The following is a 22,570-nucleotide window of genomic DNA, read 5'->3' on the forward strand; positions in this document are numbered from 1 at the left end:
AGGTGAGATCAACCAGCAATCCTTATGATGCCAAATTTTACTGAAATCGGTGGATTTCAAAAAAGTACACCCGCCATATTGGATCAGCCATCTTGAATTTTTACAATGTGAATTCATATTCGTAATCAGCGACCCAAAAAAAACCTTTATACAAAATCTGGTCAAAATCCGCTCAGAATTTGAAAATAGCGATTCCTGCTCGGTTTTTTGAGGTCAGAAAAAAAACCACACGTTCTAGCTCAATTCTGACAGTGGATTTGAATTCAGCAGAGTCTTTTACATAAAAATGTACTATTTGATGTGGAAATAAATTTTTTTCCAAATTTTCCCAGTAAATTTTCATCAATTTTCACTATTTTTCACAAGTTTTTTGAGGTTAGGAAAAAATTGTGACGTGATGGGCCAATTCTGACCCCAGATTCGTGTTCAGGAGGCCAAATTACTACGAAACATGTATGTCGTATAAAAAGTATACCCAACTTTTTTTTTGTGTGTGGCTGTGATTAGTTGCTCTTAACTTTTCTAATACTCTCATACAATATATTGAAAACGGCTTTAATGAGGCATTTAGTCCACGTATCTTTGAAGTAGGAGAAAACTTTTCTCTAACAGATTAAAGGGTCGTGGATAGACTATTAGATTTGTTTTTTGTTAAGCTCCTATTACGGCACAAAATTAGAGGAAATTACCTTCTCCCGGGTCACATCTAAATACAAGCAGTTTGTCGTCGCCCTCACGTCAATCGATTTATCGATTGAAGTTCATACGGTACTAGTTTTTGTCCAGCAAACAATGACGTAGCTAGCACAGGACCGTATCGACTGGTGGTTTTATGTATTGTAATGTTTTAAATTCACAACTATTAGAATCTTAAAACTAAAGTTAATAACTTTAATAAAATAACGAGTAGTTAACAAAAAGAAAGTTACTTTTCTTCTTTAGAGACATATTCTCTGAAAGTTAAGAGACTCGATGAATATAATCTACCCATAGAATTTAATAAAAATAATTTAATAAATAAAATACGTCCATAGAGGCCTTCAAGAAGAAGGTCCTAACCACAGCAAGTTTAAAATCAAAGCACAGTTTCGGATATGTTGACGATGCATTTTATATCCTCGTGGATATAATAACATACAATTATTTCTGCACCTACATTAATGGTATATACTCTGGTTTCAATTCATAAAGTTCCATTTGTAGATATCCTTCTCGCATCGAGCAGAAATTCATATAATAACAGAAATATTAAACAATCAGAAGGATACTTAAACTTAAGGAAGACGGGTTTCTAGAACGATGTACTCCAAGTTTATGTTTATAATGGCACACCACATAAGCTCGACCGAAACGTCGCCTAAGCCTCGACTCTATGATATCTTTAAATAGAATCGAGTGTTAAAACGAGGCCGGTAGCATAGGTCTCACAAGTCTTTGCTCTATGTAAAGACGTCTTATAGTTGAAGCTTAGTCGATGCTTCAAACAAGATTTAGACAATGCGGTGTTACAATTACACACTAAGACCACGATATTAAGTGTAAATTTAATCGAAGCCTTCAAAACACAAAGCAGTGAACCAAAATAATACAGGCCTTCATAATAATACAGGGTGTTCTTAAATGAAGTAGCAAAAATAGTACCAGTGAATGTAGATCCAAAAATAATAGGACTGAAGTAAAAATACCTTATATGAAAGTTGCACCCCTGAGGCGATATACCCTCTTAAAGGAGGGGATTGAAATTCTCTTTCATTTTAATTTTTTTCTTTAACATGAGGAATGCTAGAGACCCGAAACTTGGTATGAGCATCCTACTAATAAAGAGACAACTTTTCAATATTTGTTCGATGATTGGCGATTTTTATAAAGGAGTGAAACAGTCAACCCCATTGTAATATTTTATTAGAAATTTTTTGTATGAAGCAAATTATTTATTTAAAAATATTTATTGGGAAGTCTAATTTATTGCGCAACTTTTTTACCTTTTTTTCGATAAAACCGAGAGTTTTCTAGTAAAAATTTAGATGAGTCATCGTTCACTAAAGGGGTAATTGCGAAAATTAATAAAAATAAAGTAGGCGGATGTCATAACAAATAAATTGTTATTTATAATATTTTATTAGAAATTTTTTGTATGAAGCAAATTATTTATTTAAAAATATTTATTGGGAAGACTAATTTATTGCGCAACTTTTTTACCTTTTTTTCGATAAAACCGATAGTTTTCTAGTAAAAATTTAGATGCGTCATCGTTCACTAAAGGGGTAATTGCGAAAATTAATAAAAATAAAGTAGGCGGATGTCATAACAAATAAATTGTTATTTATAATATTAATAAATTGATACTTTCTGTCAACCAATAATTAGTACCAAATGATTAATTTATTACCAGAATAATTATGGCAAATAATATTTATACCAATGACGAATATGTCGACATGCTCCAAGTGTTTTTCGAGTGCAGAAAAAAAAGTAATAATGCTGCAGTAAGATTATACCACCAAAGTTATCCAAACCGACCGATTCCTCACATTGGTCGCGGTGGAATAGGAATATTTCAGGCAGCAGATGACCTTCGCAATAACCAAGAACTGTTTGTGCGAGTGCGTTATAACTTCAACAGACGTATTAGGTTATACTTGCAGCAAAATGGAAATTATTTCGAGAATATTCTTTAAATTTAATTTTGCATTTCTTGTTTTTCGTTTGTATTAAATTTTATTTCAGATAAATAACTTTACCTAATACATGTCCCATAGTCATAAGTTATCAAACATTTTTCATTAATTAATAGCAAATTATTCTTAATTAATTCTTAATGTTATTATTAAATTACCAGGTTATTGACAAAAAGTGTCAATATGACTTTATATATTTTTACAAATTTTCGCATTTACCCCTTTAGTGGACGATGACGCATCTATATTTTTTACTAGAAAACTATCGGTTTTATCGAAAAACTCTTCTATGAACAGATCCATTAAAGAAATATATTGAGAGAAACATTTTAGTACTGTTATATTTGATTTTGTGCAAAACCATACTAATCGTATCAACTTCGACGTCACCTGTTACATGGGTGTTGTATAATAATGGAAACGTAATATTGACAGTTGGTAGAAGAAAGCACAAAAACAAGAACAATCGCTTAGGTGGAGAATTCTGAAAGGAAGCCTAGATAGAGGGAGTTGAAGTTAGAACAGTGGAGAGTGAAAAGTAAGACGATCGGCGGGCATTGTGGCAAAATAGTGAAAAATTAAAAAGTGTTTAACCGGTATTAGTTAGCAGGTAATTATTCTTTAAGTACTTTGTTGTTAATTGTTGTATGTAATCTTATGATTGTGATGGTTATAGATGTTTCATGATAATAATTCTTAGCTTAACTTTCATTGTCTTATGCTTAGGGGCGTATATTTTTCTAATGTAAAATTGTTACAATTATTATTAAAGATTGCTCATTATTTATTACATGTTAAAATATGTATATATTGTCGTGACTGCTCAGATATTGCAATAACAACTCCTTTGTTTCACATTTAACTTGTTTTGTCATGATTACGTTGTTCTTTGATTTCTTGTGCTCACTTTATGTCAAGACGCATATAAGGGCCTTGTTGAATTCACTAACATTTTCGCCCGTGAGGAACGAATCTGAAAAAAAAAATAATTAAATACAAAAAAAGAATTGCTAAAACAGATATTCCGAAATCTCAACTATAGCTGGATTGCCTCCCGTATGGGACTCCAGTACCTTCCGGCTCTGCCGGCTAACTAACACCAAACCTCTTCAGTTTTACTTGGAAGTGTGTATGTCTAATTCGAGTGAGGTGACATTTAGTGACACATTAAATAAGTCAGGTCTTAATTATCATTAGCAAAGGATCTTAATTTATGCCTTTTGTTAGCGGTTGTTTTGTATTTATATTTGGGTAGTTAGAGCAACGATCGTGGGTTTCTCTGCCATGCTCTTTCCCCACAGGAGCTCTAGGTGAACCTGGCACTCTCATTTTATGTTAAATGGTTGTTAATGTTTTTGTTGTTCTTTCTATTTGTTACATGTTTAATTCGAAGACTGTTGTACGTAAATAATTTAGGTGTATTTACTCTGCTTTTGTTTTATAAAATTAAACCATACTTCCCGTTAGTAGCCAGCGCCTTCCGGTCAATTAAAAATAGATGTATACAACGTAGGTATTCCTTATGACGATCACATATTTTTGGCCACAACTACGTTTATTTGTTTTTTTTTTTCAATCGAACCCGGGGTTGTTATACTACAATTTATAGCTTTAATAAGCTCCTGCAATTTTTTTGTAAATAATTATGACAGTATATACTCAGCATACATATGGCTAAATATACTCGTACTTTGTGCAAACAAGGAGGCATATTATCACTAGACTTTGAAGAGAAATCAGCAGTTAAGGAGGCCATTTTCCTAAATAATATCGAAATTCAAGCAAGGAAAAAGGGATTGTTGTCAAGATTCTACAAAAAATAATAGAAATGCAAAAATATGGAAACAATCTCACCAGACATACATAAAATCAAGAATTGGAACGTCACAAGCATGTATAAATACCGACTAGAGAACTTAATTTCCAGTTTCACGACGTGGCAACCAAGATGAAAATTGTTGAGCCATAAAAAATATATAATTGTGGTTGCTGAGTAAATGTAAAAGTATTTACTGATCGATATCAAACACGAGACCTATATTTTAAATTCCTGAAACATTATCTTAAATAGAATGCTTGATTTGACTGATTGCCTTTAGGATGCGTGATTACTTTTAATATCAAGTTTCGTTCAATATTCGAACAGTCCCATCATTCGAAGAATTTGATTCTGTTTAAGGAGAACTTCGTGTGAATACGAACTAGCGAATTTGTGAACTTAGTACGGCACGAAATGTAACTGGAAATTGATTTCGGCCGGGGAATGATTTAAGAGACCTTCACGGGTTCGCCGCATCCTTCAGATCAATCTGACCGCGGAAATGCTGCTCAGAGCCAGCTCTTTATTGGAAATATTACCCAGAAATAATATAATTAATACAGGCCGTTTGTGCTTTAGGCTAACAATGATTATTTTTCTGCTTATTAAATTGGAGAATAAATCGTTTAAAAGTGAGTCTCAGTGTTAAGACGTTTAATATAAAATTTAATTAATTATAATAATTTATTTCTACAACCCTTTAATACAGGGTGTCCCGAAATTTATATAACAAAATTTGGTCACAGATTCTTAAGACAAATTTAGGGGCCCGTATTTTTTATTTTTGCCAAGTGGCCCCCTCTTTCGGAGTTACAGCCCCCTGAAATCCGCCTCTAAGAATATTTTTTTTATATCTCAGAACCCTGTTGTAGGAGAATCACTAAATTTGATGCACAGGAATTTTATGCCATGTGGAATCTGATGGTGCAACGTTTTTTGACGGGGAACCCCCTTAAGACAATTTTTCGTGGGCCTCCTTGTCTGGAGCCGAAAAAATTTGGTCGCATATTTTAATTTCTTAAAAATTATCAGTCCACTAGAAAGCCATTAAATTTAGAAACTTTTTGTCACTTTATACTTTTTTCGTAAAACGCAATGTTTTCGAGAAAAATTTCAAAATGTAATCGAATGCATATCGTGATTCGCCATTTTCCTCAAAAACATTGCGTTTTACGAAACAAATATCAAGAGACAAAAAAGTTTCTAAATTCAATGGCTTTCTAGCTAACTAATAATTAAAAATTAAATTTGCGACCAAATTTTTCTGGTTCCAAAGACAAGGAGGCCCACGAAAAAATGTCTTAAGGGGGTTTCTCGCCAAAAAGCGTAGCACTGTGAGATTCCACATGTCATTAAACCCCTGCGTACCAAATTTAGTGATTCTCGTACAACATGGTTTTGCGATATAATAAAGACTTCTTAGGGCAAATTCCAGGTGGCTGTAACTCCGAAAGAGGGGGGTCAGTTGGCAAAAAGAAAAAATTCAACCAATGGTGTACAACTGGACAGGGGTCACCCCCTTTTTATAAAATAACCTACGCCACTGTATTTTTTACAAGTTATTGTAACGGATTTATATTCTAATGCACTAAATACGTAAAAAAGGTGACTTGAATTTTTTCCCTAAGGTTCACCATTTTCAAGTTATTCATACAAATACAATCTCCTTGTGGCAGACACTTCAAACCATAATATTACAACGATATTTATGTTTATGCATAGTGCATAAAAGTAAGTGCAATTTGTAAGCACATTAACAAAATTCTTTCCACATCATTTGTGAGGCAGTGTTCCTGGTGTGTTTTAGTTTTCCCTGGATGCATTATCTTAACAAATAAGAACAATTTAAATCAAAATAATAATAAAAATACATTTACCAATCAACAACAACTAAACAAGAAACAAAATTAACGTTACGTATTTACAGCAATTGTTTAAAATGCGAACCACCCACATTGACACATTTCTGACATCTATTAATGGAACTAATTGANTATAAAGCCATTTGTTTTTTTAGCCCTTCGTTTTTTAGATTTGTAAGCTAAAAGGACTCGGGAAAGGCAGTCTTGGAGCTTAGTTTTGAGCTTCTAACGATTTTATCCTACAAAAATTAAAAAAAAGCAAATTATTCAGTAAGAAAACTACAATTTCTTATTCTATCATTTTTTTTATAACTTTGTTAGTTTTTGAAATATTTTGAAAAAAGGCGATTTTTTAAAAATTGAAAAATTTTATTCAAAAGCAAATGATTCTTTTTTTAAATTTAAACTTCTAAAATCGTTCAAATTCCCAGAATCTACTGTTAATACATAAATAAAGTAAATTGCAGAAGGACTACGTTTAATTTTTTTTTCCATAAGTCATTAATTTTAATGCCGATTTTTTTTTCTCAAAAGTCAAGACAATAATTTTATTTTGATTGTAACTTCATTAGTTTTCATGCTAACGACTTCTACCAACACTCAATTTAAAGGTCTTTTCAAGAACTTTAATAGGTGTTATATAAGGTTTCCTCGAAAAACCTTTCATTTTTCTGCTACAGGATGTTGAACGTTTCGATTATAGCTATCTTCCAAATTGACTTCAATCAACTTCTGGGAGTCATAACTCGGGTTCTATACCATCTACTAAAATAAAAAAAAACAATCTCTTTGCTATTGAATTACCTTCATTTTTGCTTATGATAATTTTTTGATAAAACTTGTAGTTTTTGAGATATTCGCGAAAAATGGCTCAAAAACATGCATTTTTGGGCTAAAAACGAACATGTTTAGGCGCAAATAACTCAAAAAGTATTGACTGTACAAAAAATTCTTATAGAACATTTTTTGCTTAGAATTCATCCCTCTATCGAATCGTGAGATTATTTTTAATAAAAAAAATTCCCATCCTCCAGAAAGGGTGGTATCCACCCCTAGGGTAAAAGCACACATCGGCACTATATAACTTTTGTTTCTTGGGCTATTCCCTAGCTACAGTTCAAATTTCACGTCAATCCATTCCATCCGAAAAAATTGGTAGCCAAAATGCTTCAGTGACTGGACTACATCCACATTTCGGAAAAAATTAACAGGATATTTCCAGTGCAAGATTTACGCTTGGAGCGTTCTGATTGGAGGAAAATAATTGGTTATTATAAAAACCTTACCTTAATAGATACCTTCCTTCCCTGCAACTTTCAAATCTATAAGGTATTCTTTTCAAAAAGAATGATTCACAGCCACACACAAAAAAAAAGTTGGGTATACTTTTTATGCGACATATATTTTTCGCAGTAATTTGGCCTCCTGAACACGAATCTGGGGTCAGAATTGGCCCATCACCTCACAATTTTTTCCTAACCTCAAAAAACTTACGAAAAATAGTGAAAATTGATGAAAATTTACNTAAAATGCGCAGGAGCACCATCCATTTGTATCCAGCTATTTTGTCGTATATTTAATGAAACATCCTCTAATAATTCAAATAGATGGTTTTCTAGAAAGTTTAGAAATGACTCCGAATTTCATTAGGATTTTCTTGTGACTAAATATCCAGATTGTGAAAATGCACTACCCCTCGCCTTGTGAACGTAGCCTTATCGGTCCAAAGTATAGTATTTCTAGTAAGAATTCAAACAACCACTGATAAAAATTCAGGCGTCTCTCTGCATCTCCCGGAAGTAAATTTTGCACAGGTTGTAAATGGTACTTATTTCTGTCATCCTTACGTAGAACTTTTCAAATTTTCGATTTACTCACCCCAAGTTGCCGAGACGTTCTTCGTGTACTTAGCCGAGATCGTCGTCAAATGCTTTTAAAATTTCATTTCTGTGCCTTTCATTCCTTTGTCGAGATTTTCTAAATATTGTTTTAATCCAGAAAGATTAAAGCGATGAGTGTAAAGAATTTTGTTGATGTGCTTACAAATTGCACTTACTTTTAAGCATAAATATAAATATTCTTCTAATATTATGGTTAGAAGTATCTGCCACAAGGGGATTGTATTGATATGAATAACTTGAGAACGGTGAACTTTAGGGAAAAAATTCAAGTTACTTTTTTTACGTATTTTGTGCATTAGAATTTAAATTCGTTACAAAAGCTTGTAAAAAATACAATGGCATAGGTTTTTTTTATAAAAAAGGGGGTTACCCCGTCCAGTTGTATACCACTGGTTGAATCTTTAGAGCTCATATTTTAGGGAATACAAGGCCTACTATCATACATTATATGTACTAAATTTTATTGAAATCGGTCGATGGATTCCGGAGATATAAACAAAAAATATATATTTTTTAACAACTTCAACACCCCTGTATCTCTAAAACGAGGCCGTTCCAGACCTATGTTTATAAGGCAAACACCTACTATTTTAAAAAGATCTAGCGTCCTAGATTCAGATTCAGCGTCCTGTATACCCTAAACAGAACAACTTAACAATAAATTTTTGCAGGCATATCTTTTTGATATTGGTACCGTTTTACGAGAAAGTGCTATTTCTTTATTATTGCAACAGTTGAATATAGGGCGAGCCAAAACTCGAGCACATAATTTTCTCAATTTTTTTAAATGAATCACCCTGTATTTTATTTTAAAAACTGAAAATACCATAGATATTTACCATTTACTAACAAAAATAGAGTTTTTAAAAATTTGCTNTCGGTCGATGGATTCCGGAGATATAAACAAAAAATATATATTTTTTAACAACTTCAACACCCTGTGTCTCTAAAACGAGGCCGTTCCAGACCTATGTTTATAAGGCAAACACCTACTATTTTAAAAAGACCTATCTAACATACTATTTTTTAAATGGGACACCCTATATATTATTTCAAATTTAAATTAAATTTATCTCTCCCATGCTTCCAATTTTTAATTTTGTTGTGATATTCCAAAAGTTATGGTCAATTGTATACGAGAATCATTCCCATTTCAGCGTCCTGTATACCCTAAACAGAACAACTTAACAATAAATTTTTGCAGGCATATTTTTTTGATATTGGTACCGTTTTACGAGAAAGTGCTATTTCTTTATTATTGCAACAGTTGAATATAGGGCGAGCCAAAACTCGAGCACATAATTTTCTCAATTTTTTTAAATGAATCACCCTGTATTTTATTTTAAAAACTGAAAATACCATAGATATTTACCATTTACTAACAAAAATAGAGTTTTTAAAAATTTGCTATCAGGTATAACAAGTTGCCCGTGGGCAAATGACAGTGTGAAAAATTGTTATAAAACATTAGGTATAAAATATCCGTTGTTAAAACCAAATTCTTATAATATTAACCAACTTGTTATAATATGATTTTTTTTGTTCTGTTGTCCGCTGAAATGGTAATGATTCTCGTAAACAATTGACCATAACTTTTGAAATATCCTGTATAACATAATTATATCCTCTATTGGAAACATGGGAGAGATGAGCTTAATCTAAATTTGAAATAATATATAGAGTGTCCCATTTAAAAAATAGTATGTTTGGTTCGCCCTGGTAATTTGTAACACCCTGTATATATGAAAATGTGCAGTCTTAAGTTGGCTACAATTTTTGTAAATAACTTTTTTTGATATCTTCTATAATAAAGGAGATATCGTACTTCGACGCACTAATGCCGCACCCTGTATGTATATTACCTGGGCATGTTAATTTATTTAGAGTAACGAAACGTCGACAAACAAAAATATGTTTTCTTTAATTTGGTTCTAATCTCCACCATTGACCACTAATATTCAATTCAGGCAGCTAGCAACATTATTTGTAACTTAAAAACCATATAATTGAACAAATGAAACTTAATCGATACACACTACAATCGCCAACATACATGTATTTTTTTGTCTAGAAATAATCTGTACACAACCTTATACTTGCATATGTATTGTTAACGTTAAAGAAAATTAAGTCAAATCCAATTTTTAATCACCAACAACAATAACTTGACTGCTCAAACTCAATCTGTCCCATAAAACGCCTATTCAATACTATTTCAACACTTCTCACCCACCGTGGACCCCTGTCCTCCAATTTACAAGGAACGTATTTAATAAATTAAACAATTGTTATATGGTCTTAACGTTCGCTCATTTTAACACTGTCGCGTCCCTGCAACCTATAGGATCAGATGGAGCAAATTCAAACCACTGGGAAGTCGATTCAACTCGTACAACAGAAAACAAAGTTATCGAATGAAATATCTCTTCCTTTTTGTTTCTCTACTGTCTTGATCTTTCTGTTGCTCTCTTCTTTCTGTATCTTCCCTCACCCTTAGGTAGCACACAGGACTACCTAGTGGCTCACAAGTCCACCAACGTGTGACACACAAGGTTACCTGAGATAGCACACAATACTATCTAATCGCTCACAGAACCACCTACGTTGGGTAACGGACAGGATTATCTGAGATAGCACACAAGAGCACCTAATGACACACAAGACCATCGACGATTAGTATTGCATGGGGTTATCTGAAGCAGCAAACAGAACTCTCCCAAGGTACACAGGATCCTCTTAGGTTGAACTAAGTTTCAACTAAGCATCACTGGAGCAGGACCACCCAACTTACAAATAGACGTACCACAGTTTCTAGTCCAGTCTTCACAGGGACGGGCAACAGCAACAGTCATCGATTCAAAGCAGGAAGATGAAAATGTCCCTTCGGAATAGTACAATGTCAAATGTGAACATAAAAAAATAATCAACTAAATTTCAGAACAATACAACAATTGCAATTTAACAATTTGTGGAGGAAATAATTTTATAGTATCGGACTATACCAAGGTACACAGGACCCTCTGGAATCTGGAATCTGGAATTTTAGGGAGCGTAGCTTAAAAAGCTACAGCACTTAGACCCCATTGGGCCTCTTGTACTTCCTTTCATTAGGAGATCAATCCACCTGAACTGCTAACCAATCTATTACAGCGAAAAAGGTGGTTACGTTACTCAAGGGGATCTCTCTAATAGAAGGCCAATGTTCTCCAACACGGATTCTCTTGTTAACGAGACGGCAGTGCATTTGCATAGCACATGTACTAGATATGCTGTTGAAAACTGAGGCCACACCAGTGTCTGGTGGCTGATTTAATCATTATCTTATGATTACGCAAGATCAGTAATGCTTGTCTACTATCTATGTAGATTCTGATGGTTTTACCCGGAATGTGCCTACGGGCAATTTCTTTAGCGGCTATGGTTATATCTGCTAATTCCGTTTGTACCACGGTAGCATGCCTATCCATTACCCACTGAATAAATTCCACATCCTGCGCCTTCATGCCTTTTTGATCCGTCTGTGAAGACATTGATTGCATCTTCGCGGGTGGTCTCCTCCTGTGTTCTGATGAGTACGGTGTAGGGTCTGTTAAAAGCAAACCGTGGAGAAATATTGTCAGTGTCTGCCTGCAGAAGGGGCATCTTCCTGACGACCCCATTCCATAGGCTATTCCACATCCTACATCCGATTTGAAACCAACGTTCTTTAGGCGAAGCATGGTGTCAAGGCCACTTCTCTTAGATAGATATCCAGAGGTGGTAGACACAGCATTACCTCCATTTATTATGATGGATGTTGTTTGCATAGCTCCAGTTATGCTGAAATGGAAATGGAAATTCCGTCCTCCTTTGTAGGACGGAATTTCCAACCAAGCTTCACCAGAATAAACAAGTAAATAGGACCATCTAACTTAGACTGACTACAGTATCCAGTCCAATCTTCACAAAGATAGGCATCAGTAACAGCCGTTGAACAAGAAGATCAAAATGTCCCTTTCATAAAGCATAGATAGTACAAAGTCAATTACAGTGCAAGAGACTGCTGTAGTTGACTGAAGAAACAGATCATTTATTGTGTTCGGTATGATGTTCATGATGATGCGATCTTCTAGTTTGTAATGTTGGCCCAGAGTTCATTTTTGATAATAAAAGTACTTTATTCTGTTTATGTTCTTCTCGCTCTACAAGCTCTTTCAATTTGTCAAAAACACACATCGTTTCAATGAAATATCTGTGCCTTGGTTGAAATACCACGTTTTTGCATTGCCCTTGACCTTGCTTGCTATAACATATTTCGGCTTTATCGTCCCAATAAAAAAAATTCCTTGTCGCATCTACATAACGCAACCACTGTTGCAATTATAAAAGTTTGGTTTTAAAGGGCGGTTGCTGGCGCACTAATTCATGACGTCACTTAGTGCGATCGAGAATCCAAAATATGAATGATAGTGATAGGACCACACTACGAAATGAATAGTAAGTAACAAGAGTCTAGAGCCACAGCGAAATTCACTTTACTTCGAGGCTCCCTGCATGCGCATTTCTTTACATTAGGTTCCACCGCGTCCACATGGGAATTGTAGACTAAACGGCAGACGGACGAGAAGCAGGTTGTGTTGTCAGTTGCATGACATCACAAGGTTTCAATAAATAAATATTATTAATATTATTGTTACTGCACTGACAAAATTGTTATCTAATATTAAACTATCCTGTAAGTTCCGGTATTTTAAATTTAAATTGCTTGATTGTTTATCATCTAAGTAGAATAATGCATAACTTTTTATGATTTTCTTTTAAATTATGAGCTTACATTATAAGTTTGAAAATAGTTAGTTTAAATTAAATAAATGAAAAGTAAATCTTACACAAAATACTTTTAGTATTAATAGGCAGTTTGGCCATCCATTAAATAAATCGTCAACACAATAAGATCTAGCTGTAATCGCTACAAGATTTACAGAAAAAACTAAGTTAGTTCCTAAAGGGGGCGTTTTTATGCGTATTTTCACTGAATTTATAGCAGTCTCTTGGCGAGGGTTTTAGAAAATCTAAGCAAGTTATAAACTTCACTGTACTAGTTGTACAAGTTCTCTGCAGCTTACAATATATTCAGAATAATGTTTATCATTTCATTTGCTGAACTTTAAACGCCTGTTGAATATACAGAAAATCACGTACGGTACTATAAACATAATCACACCCTACAAAATGGTTTTAGAAAACTATTAACACATAAATTAATCATAATTATTCAGGATTTTTAAAATCCTCGAGAAAACAGGAAATGTACATTCTGATGTTTACATAGTGTCCATGTTTTCCGTAATCTTTCACAGCGAAAAATTAAAAAAATCCTTGTATTTCAACTTATTTATAGTTTACCTGAGTTTTCTTGTTCAATCATTGTCTTACTGAAAGTGCGATTTCTTGCCTATAAAACGCCAACCTTAAATCTGTTTTGAAAGATTTCTCTCAAAAAAGTGAACAACGTTCACGAAACCCGCAACATTATATCCTCAACAATAATCCTAATTACGTCAAACATGGAGTGTACTGTTCAATTAGCGTTAATTTGCTTTTCCTATACCTACTAATAATACGGTCGGAAAAATGGCGAGGTCTGGATAACGAGGCGACCTAACAATCCGTCCGATCCAACTCTGTGTCCAGTACAAAATAAATGGAATAAACAACCGGCTACATAGGATGATCAATTCATAAGTGAATTCTCAGTGTAGAGACGGGTCGACTCGGTGAAGTATTTACGTAACAGGAGCCGTCCTAATTTATTCTTTCTGAAAATCGATAATAGTGTGGGTGTACCTCGTGTGTTTAAATTATTATCGAATAGTCAGTGAAAATGCCACTGTTCACTAACGTGCACCATAAAAATCGTTTAAAAATAAAGTGCAGTCAAGAATTAATAGTGCATTAAAATTGGTAATCGGATAGTGTATTTCCTGGTATTTAGTGATTGAAATAAATAATTAAATTAAACTAGCGTTTTAGGTAATTGTAATATGGCGCGAAATAATAAATACATAAAAATAAAGTGCTAATTCTGCCTGTTAGCGGTATTTTATGAATTCTGCAAACCTTTTGGAATAATTAATATTGACATTAATAATTTTGAAGCAATAGAATAAGTATGAGTTTACATATTAATTATAATATAGTTATGACATTTTCAGTTCATGGCTTCTATGATTTTCAAGTAGTTTTAAAGCTTCAGTTATGTTAATAATTATTGATTACAGGAAACTGTAAATATAATAGCATTTTAAATAATTACTATACTACATTTGTAATACAAATCATAAATGATTTGTGATGAATTTATTGAAACAAATGTTATTTTATTTCGATTTATTTAAAGAATTGCTCTCGGCGAATGATATATCAAATTCAATAGCTAAATAATGGGCTAAGTTTCGCTCTCTTTCAACATTTATCATTTGGACTATTTCCCGATGTACAGTTCTATAATAGAAACATAAATCATAATTTAATAGAGTATATACCATACAACAAAGAAAATAAAGTCTACTTTTGCTCTTAGTCACATAATGATGATGATAACGATTTTATGTATACACAGAAATCGAACATTATATGCATGAACATTATTTTTATGTATTCAAGTAAATCAAATGTGGATGTTTACATTAATTTCTTTTGTTTAGGCAGGTGTCATCGGCCTTTATTATTATCGTTTATGTCGTCCTTCAATAAATCGTTCAAATTAAAATAATAAAACCTTCTGGACTCTGATAGAACGCTTTTATCTCGATTCTGTATGCAAATCGACCTTTCCGCTAAAATGATCAGCATGCCCTGCTTTTCTAGGGAGATATTCGTTCTACACGATCTGTTCTTCTGCTTCAATGCGTTATCGTCTTTTTTAATTATATATTTATTAGTTATAAGCATTTCGTCAAACTTTGTTCTGCGATTGTTTTATATGTCACATGTCTATCTGCATTCGTACTTGTTGATATACGAAAAAAGTCAATGAGCTATGCAACTGGATACAATTTAATATTGTAACATATCGTAGTGCATGTTTAAAAGTTAACTGGTAACAGTTGCATCAAATTCAAAACTTGTTTCAAACATTGACAAAAGTTGTTGTGGGACCAATCTCAATTGATTCAATCTTAGCACTTTGTTGGACGTTTTCTTGTCGTTTTCTTGTCTGCAGTCGAAACTTCGATTTAACTTTTTTTATTCACCCCTCTCAGTTGCCCCTTTTTGCACTTCGATATTCAACAAAACTAACACGTTTTATGAGAGTTTCGTTTTTCTTTTAAAATTTTAATCAATTGTCAAATGTTATTGAAAAAATAAAAGAATAATATTTTCTGTGTTATAAAGCTAATGTCCAAACTTTTGTTGTGTCTTGAATCTACCATAGACAAAATAGCTTATCGCAATTTTGTCTTATTTTTAAAATGAAGTTGGTATAAGCGCAATATTTGAGTGAAGAGTGAAGTCATTAAATTATAAGAATTGTTCCAAGTGTGGATACGAAAATTATTTCTATTTTTTTATATAGCTCTGATTCATAACACAATTTGTCTGCCTGTTCCTAAGCTTGTAGCTGTTCTGAAGCTTTTTAGTGAAGTGTTTTACCAACATTGCACCTCCTCTGTTGCCCAACTAATAGTAACCTTCTAACTCTGGAAATGTTCTTTGGAAAGCCGAAGCAAATGAGAGTGTCATGATGTTCAAACAATACGATGGATGCAACAACTAAAATTTCAGAGTATTATACCACACTATCACTTTTTTCTTGAAAGTTAACAGTATAGGGTCGCTGACACCCGAAAAGATGATCAGCGTATTTTTCTCCAACAGAGACGTGAATCTTTTTCAGTAGTATAACGTTATAACTGTTTCTTAGATTCCTAAGTGGTGATGTATCCCAAAATGTGTTTACAGTGTTATAGAGACAGAGCAGAAAAGCTTTTTTTTTAAAGAATATGCACAAGCTTGTGGACAGACGACTAAGCGTATCACAAAGCTAGGAAAATAAAATATTGGAAAATAAAACACAAGATTGTAACGAGTTTGCTAGAAAAAAATTTGAAAGAGTTTTCAGAAAAAAGGTTCAATTTGCTTTTGTCATTTCATGCAGGATCAATTGAAGTTGATTTAAAAAAGAATAACACCGAAGGAAAAATTGTAGATACGAAAATCAAAATTCATGTTGGAGATATGTGATTTTGTAGTAAATTGATGCATTAAGAAACTTGAAGGAACGTCTGTTGTTCCTGTAAGTTATATTTATTATACATTATATAACTTTGAGTGGGGGTCATATTTATAGAAGGGCATTTTTGACCTCTAAAAACACGTCAATAGTTTGTTTTTTCAAATTTGTTTGATTTTTAATCTTTTTTATAGATTTTCATACCCCGCTGCTGGACAAACTAGTGTAACCTCAAACTACGGCTCTCTTTAGTTACAACGCATGCACAATTGCGAACTGAGCTGTGTTGTTAAATCTTATATTTAAAGTAAAAGTAAATTTCCACACCACTCGTCGTGAAGTACTGCTCTTTACTACGTTACTTTTGTTGAGTGAGTATTTGGCACGAGCCCTATCATCCCACAAAAATGAAAGTTTAATTAATATTTCATAAATCATGTAAAAAATGTTTATTTTTTTTTAGAAACGATAGAATGCTTCCTTTAATCTTCCTTTCAGCGTCTCGACCACAGTGATATCAAAAAAATTTGGTGACTTTAAAATAACACGTCGCTAAGTTATAAAAAAGCAATCTGGTTTACCAGGAAGCAATATAGCAGGTCGCTTCTTACTGTAGCCATTTGAATGGCACAGTTGGGAGTCAGCACGACAGATGGAGCCATTTGCGCTCCCGCGTACATATGCTCAAAATGTCCACCACCATTTTCGATGCGCGCATGACACCTTCGAATCCAATTTTCGCGCACTCGCTGGATAACACCTCAAGAAAAGGAAATAGTAGTACGCAAAAAACACTCTGACACGGTCGAATCCAGATACCTACTGAATTGCGTATTGGTGGTTGTGGTTGCTGGACACTTTAGTACCTCGTGTTAATAATCCGCCGCGCCGTTGTCACATTGCTAATATGAATTTTATCGAATTTTAAATTTATTACAACGCTAATTATTATTGTTTTTTTAGAATTAAGCATAAAGAAGTTCAAAAAGTGATAAACATTGTATTTTATGGTATTCTTTGCATGCAGTTATGTAAATATTCCTTAATTAATCGAACTTTTGTACATCAAGTTGGAGATTTAGATAATTTTTTTCTCGGAAATGGTTAAGTTTAGGACCCATGTCATATTGGTAGGTTTTTTGTTTATTTTAATGTATTCTATCGTCTCTTAAAATTAAGGCAGTCAAACTTCTAACACCCTGTATATTTAAAAGAAAACACAGACATAAAATCATAGAATACCTCCATCCAAGAATCCTCTAGAATCCAATACGTGGTAGTAGTTCACATACCTACTAAAAAATAACCCATATTTTACATTTTCTCAAATGACGTGTGAACCTTTACGTACATCTAAAAATACGTTTTCTAAGAATGAGAAATATAAAATTTATTACATTCTGTAGTCCAGTGGATTAAACGCACTACACGTCGGATTCTATTTCAGTTCGTAACATTTACTTTCCCATTCGTTGTTTTCCATTGTATCCAAGATTTTTTTTTATTTCGTTTCTTGGACGTTTATCTTACATCTCTGGAAATTCCAAATAATATTTGGAATGTTTAGTGTATACTTCATCATTATTCATTCGTTTTAAGTTACTTATTAAATAATCTGCGTCTCAAAGATTATCCACATGCATATGGTTAGGTAGAGAAGTATTATATGCAGCACGTCAAAAATTAAGACAATAATTAAGACATCAATTTTACATTTTTCTAAGTACAAAGTTATTAAATTATTCCTATTACTTAATGACTTTCTTATCAAATTGTACTAATTGTACCTGACTGCCGTATATACTTGCAATTAAATAAATCTCAAGAGATTAGTAGGGATATTGAGGCTTGCGAATTAAATTCAAATAATTAACTTAGTAATTGCGTCTGCCATACCGGAAGTGCAGGGGTTGTGAAAATTTCTTCATTAAAGAGATTATGAGCGACAGGAGATTAACTGGATTTTCAGAAATAGATTGCTACAACTTTGAAAACTATTATTAAACCATTTGTGTTAAGTTGTTCCGCGTTTAGTAAACAACAGATTAATTTAGTTCTAACTTTCATTTAGATTATTTAGTTCTAGACTTCATGTAGAGACAGAATTAATTAAATGTACCTAAAGGGTATCCAAAATTCATGAAGAATTAATTTTGATAGAAAACAGGTTTTTAATTAAAAATTTAATTTTTTTTAATTTATTCATAAAGTATACAGTATATGGCAGCGGTATTCAAACTGTGTTCTGCGGAACCCTGGGGTTCCCTGCACCTCTTTGGGGGTTCCGGAAGTCAAAAATTCAAAATTTTTAAATTAAAAATATCGATACTATAAAATTCAAAAAAAATATACCCAAAGCTTTTTTGTTTTTATTAAGTACTTCTTCATCTACTTCATCTACATCTAGTGGTTGGTCCTTGAAAAGTCCCATAGTACTTACACGTGTATAACTTACTAATAGGAACTTAACAAGAAAGAATTTTATATATTTATGCAAGTGCAAGTAGGCTTATAACTGACAAGCTGGTGTAGTGTGTCATTCTTTTTTTTATTATCCAATATACAGGCTGTTCTTCTTCTTCTTCTTCATCTAGTGGTTGGTCCTTTAAAAGTCCCATAGCACTGCGGCCTAATTAGGCCTATTGTGCGTCCCACTACTAGTCCTATTCAGCAAGTAGATTTGTCCTTTTTACAAAGTCCAAAAGCTTCCTTGCTGACACTTCTCTCAGCTCCTTGGGTTCCAAATAGGGTCTCCCAAGGAGCGCCATTCTGCTACGTGCAAATCCCGGGCACTCGCCCAGGATATGCAGAGAAGTTTCATCCGCCGATTCACATCCTCGGCAGACCGGACTGTCTACAAGCTTTAGTCTATGTAGATGTTTCTTAAAGTGACAGTGTCCCGTTATGAGTCCTGTCACTCTCCTGAGCCGGATTCTATTCAAGCTCAGTAACTCAATCGCTCTTCCATTCGAAGGATACTCCATAAGCTCCTTGGAATGGCTATGTCCTGGCCTTGAAGTCCAGTATTTCCTATGTTCTGTCTCTGTCCATTTGCCCATAGCCCGCCTGACCACACTGGGAGATGTGCCACAGAAGGGCTCCGGGCCAATGAACACTGTTTCGGATCCCTTCCTCGCAAGTTCATCCGCTTTCTCATTTCCACAAATGCCTTTGTGCCCTGGCACCCAACACAGTCTGACTGTATTGTTGGTGGCCAGTTCAGTTAGCATTTGTAAACAGTCCCACACCAGTTTTGAACTTACCTTGTGTGCGGCTAAAGCTTTAATTGCAGCTTGACTATCAGAGAATATATATATGAGTTTACATATATAACCTCTACGTACATTCTCTGCCAGACACACCATTATCGCGAAGATTTCTGCTTGGAATACAGTGGGGAACTCCCCCAGACTGTAGCTTACACTCCATCTAGGTCTGAGTCCATATATTCCTGCACACATCCCTCTGGTCATTTTGGAGCCATCTGTAAACCATACTAGGCTCCACCTTTCCAGGGTATTAAACCTTTCCTCCCACTTGCTTTGATCCTCTATTCGAGTCTCAAATGGCTTGTGGCAGTGAAACCTTGGAACCATCTTGTCGGATACCATCCCAAAAGTTGGTTCCGACATAGATGTGTCTATGATCCTGGAGTGGGAACCACCTCTCCAGTCATTGTTATTCCTGAGTCGATATGCTGCTAGCCGCGCTTCTCTTTCCACCACTATATGCAGTACAGGCTGTTACAAATTAGCTTCTCACTGCAGGGATTTCGGAAACGGTAAGAGATACAAAGTAGCTTAAATGGGGGCAAAGTTGCATAATCAGGGGACCAACATTTTGCCTCATCAAGGCTAACATGATTATCAATCACCTCTGCTGTACTCGAAATAACGTGTGGTGATCATTTCTAATGATGTGCTATTTAAATAAGCCCTTACTGCCCTGCTAAAATGGGGTGATGCACCATGGGGCATAAGCCACATGTTATTTAAAATATTTAAAGGGAAGTCTTCCAATAACGGGTTAAGGTATTCTTGCAGTAAATATAGGTATTCATCCCCATTTAAAGTATCATCAGTGATATGTGGTCCCACTAAGTAGTTTCCAATTATTCAAATCCATACATTAATGATAAATTTTTGTTTGTGATTTGTCTGAATAATAGCATGGCGGTTTTCGTCACTTCAAATATACAAATTCTGTTTGGAAAGCGGTGGCGCAAATCCGAACAGCTTCAGAAGTATTTGGTCAACAAATGGTGCCAAAATGATTTATGACAAATATCTAATTAGAAATCAAGATTTTTACAAAAATGTTAATATCGCATTTTTGATACAACACATGATTGTATATTGTTAATAAAATTCGATTTTCTCAAAAACGGTACAATATATCCACTGATGTACGGAATACGGTATACCTTTTTCTAAGCAAAATGAGAGAGGAATTGAATTATGAAAGAAAAATGACAAATTTGGCAACGCTGTTAAAGATGTATAAATTTAAATGGATAATTTCTTTTGCTCCTGTAGAATCCACGCATATGGACTGTCAGTTTAAATTTCGAAATGAACATTACCATGAGTTACTTTAATTGCCTAAATTGCATTATTGTCAAGGTAACGACTTAGAAGTTATAATTGGAATTTGTTTTTCAAACTTCTTTTTTTGAAGCCAGATAGGAAAATTTTTGTATGAAGTACTACTATTTTGACCTCCCCTGTATGCCCCTTCATTTCTGACATGGCCTTTCCGGACACCCTGTACATATAAATATAAATACTCATCTGTTTTATCAAACTTTGTTTATTGACAATAGAAAAAATTGTCTAAACTTAAACTGATGTAAGGGTATAGGTATTGGAAATGTCTAGAGCATTTGAAATTAGGTCGTAATAGTAAAATATTTTTACTGATTAAGAGGTGGTTGTTAACTTAAGATGATATTAGTTCGTTTTTAAATATTAAAAATCTTACATTTATTGTAATAAAAATGAAAACATATGTGTTGCTAGGATTACCTAAGAAAATAACGTTGCAGTTCAAATAAACCTGCAAACTAGATATTCTGTGGAAATTGTTGAAGTTATAAAAGTTTTCTGGAATTTATTACATTCCCAGGTTTACCACGTAATACGGTTTCAGCTACACACAATTTCTTTGCAAGCATACGTATCCATATGTAACAGAGAATAGCTTTTAAAGAATTGAAACATACAAGTATATTTTTAAACTTCAGCGAAAACAGCTTTACAAAGTTTTTAGTGGATCATCCCCTAAAGGCTGCTCTATAGTATTACTATAAATATTCCGGTCAAACAATGTAACGGATTTTTTCGTCCAAGATATAAAATGAACTGTACAAGACAGTATATCATCCATGACATATTGAACATGACTGTAATCTGAAAAACGACGAGGCGAGGTTGCTTCCTAAAGTTCTTCGCTGGAACATAAATCCAAATCATGTAATTTATGGCCTATTAAATTTAACAGCGTATTGGTATTTCCAAACAAATGTTGCTTAGAGCAAACTTTTCAGATTAGATTTTAGTAAACATCCAATTACAAAAATTTTATCAAATAAGCCAATATCTATTTCAATTCAAGGTATGCCAAAACAGCTTTTCAATAATTTTACAATATTTAAAACATAAATCCGCTGGAGATGCATTCATTCTACCGTAAGAACACTGTGGTTTTGTCAGTCATATTTAGAATGTCTTCTTATCAATCAAGTAATATTTCAACTAAATCATTCATAATTAACTTGAACAGGTATATGTTACAGAAATATACATAATATAAAATATTCCTAAATTTATCGTAAAAAAAACTATTCCTTGTGTTACCATTAATAACAGTGGATTTACTAAAATTCTTGAGAGAAATTTGATATTACCAAAGTACAACCAAAGACATGGAGATCTGGACTATTATATCTTCTGAAATAAGTTTTTTAGAAGAGCTTCAAAACTGCTTTCGTGGTATCATCAGTATCATTAAAAAACTTCTCTTCAGTATTTATTTTATTTTTGACAACAGGAAAATGCCTTCTAGAGTTAAATCCAATGAACAGGGTTAATATTTCA

The 22,570-nt window shown here is 33.6% G+C and overlaps 1 protein-coding gene across 7 annotated transcripts in view; it reads left to right on the forward strand.

Moving 5' to 3' along the window:
- Positions 1–22,570, forward strand: part of LOC108913671 (eye-specific diacylglycerol kinase) — a 674,863-nt gene that overhangs the window by 434,503 nt on the left and 217,790 nt on the right. The window contains exon 1 of one of the 7 annotated variants that reach the window (XM_018719273.1): positions 14,011–14,272. The exons of 3 other annotated variants lie outside the window; for them this stretch is intronic. The gene's annotated coding sequence lies outside the window, so the exon portion shown is untranslated. Of the gene's footprint in view, positions 1–14,010; positions 14,273–14,328; positions 14,410–22,570 lie in introns of those variants that run through there. 3 more of the 7 variants (XM_018719287.1, XM_018719295.1, XM_018719280.1) reach the window with 3 other exon arrangements.

The sequence above is a fragment of the Anoplophora glabripennis genome, unplaced genomic scaffold, assembly GCF_000390285.2.
Source record: "Anoplophora glabripennis isolate ALB-LARVAE unplaced genomic scaffold, Agla_2.0 scaffold34, whole genome shotgun sequence".
NCBI classification, from domain to species: domain Eukaryota; kingdom Metazoa; phylum Arthropoda; class Insecta; order Coleoptera; family Cerambycidae; genus Anoplophora; species Anoplophora glabripennis.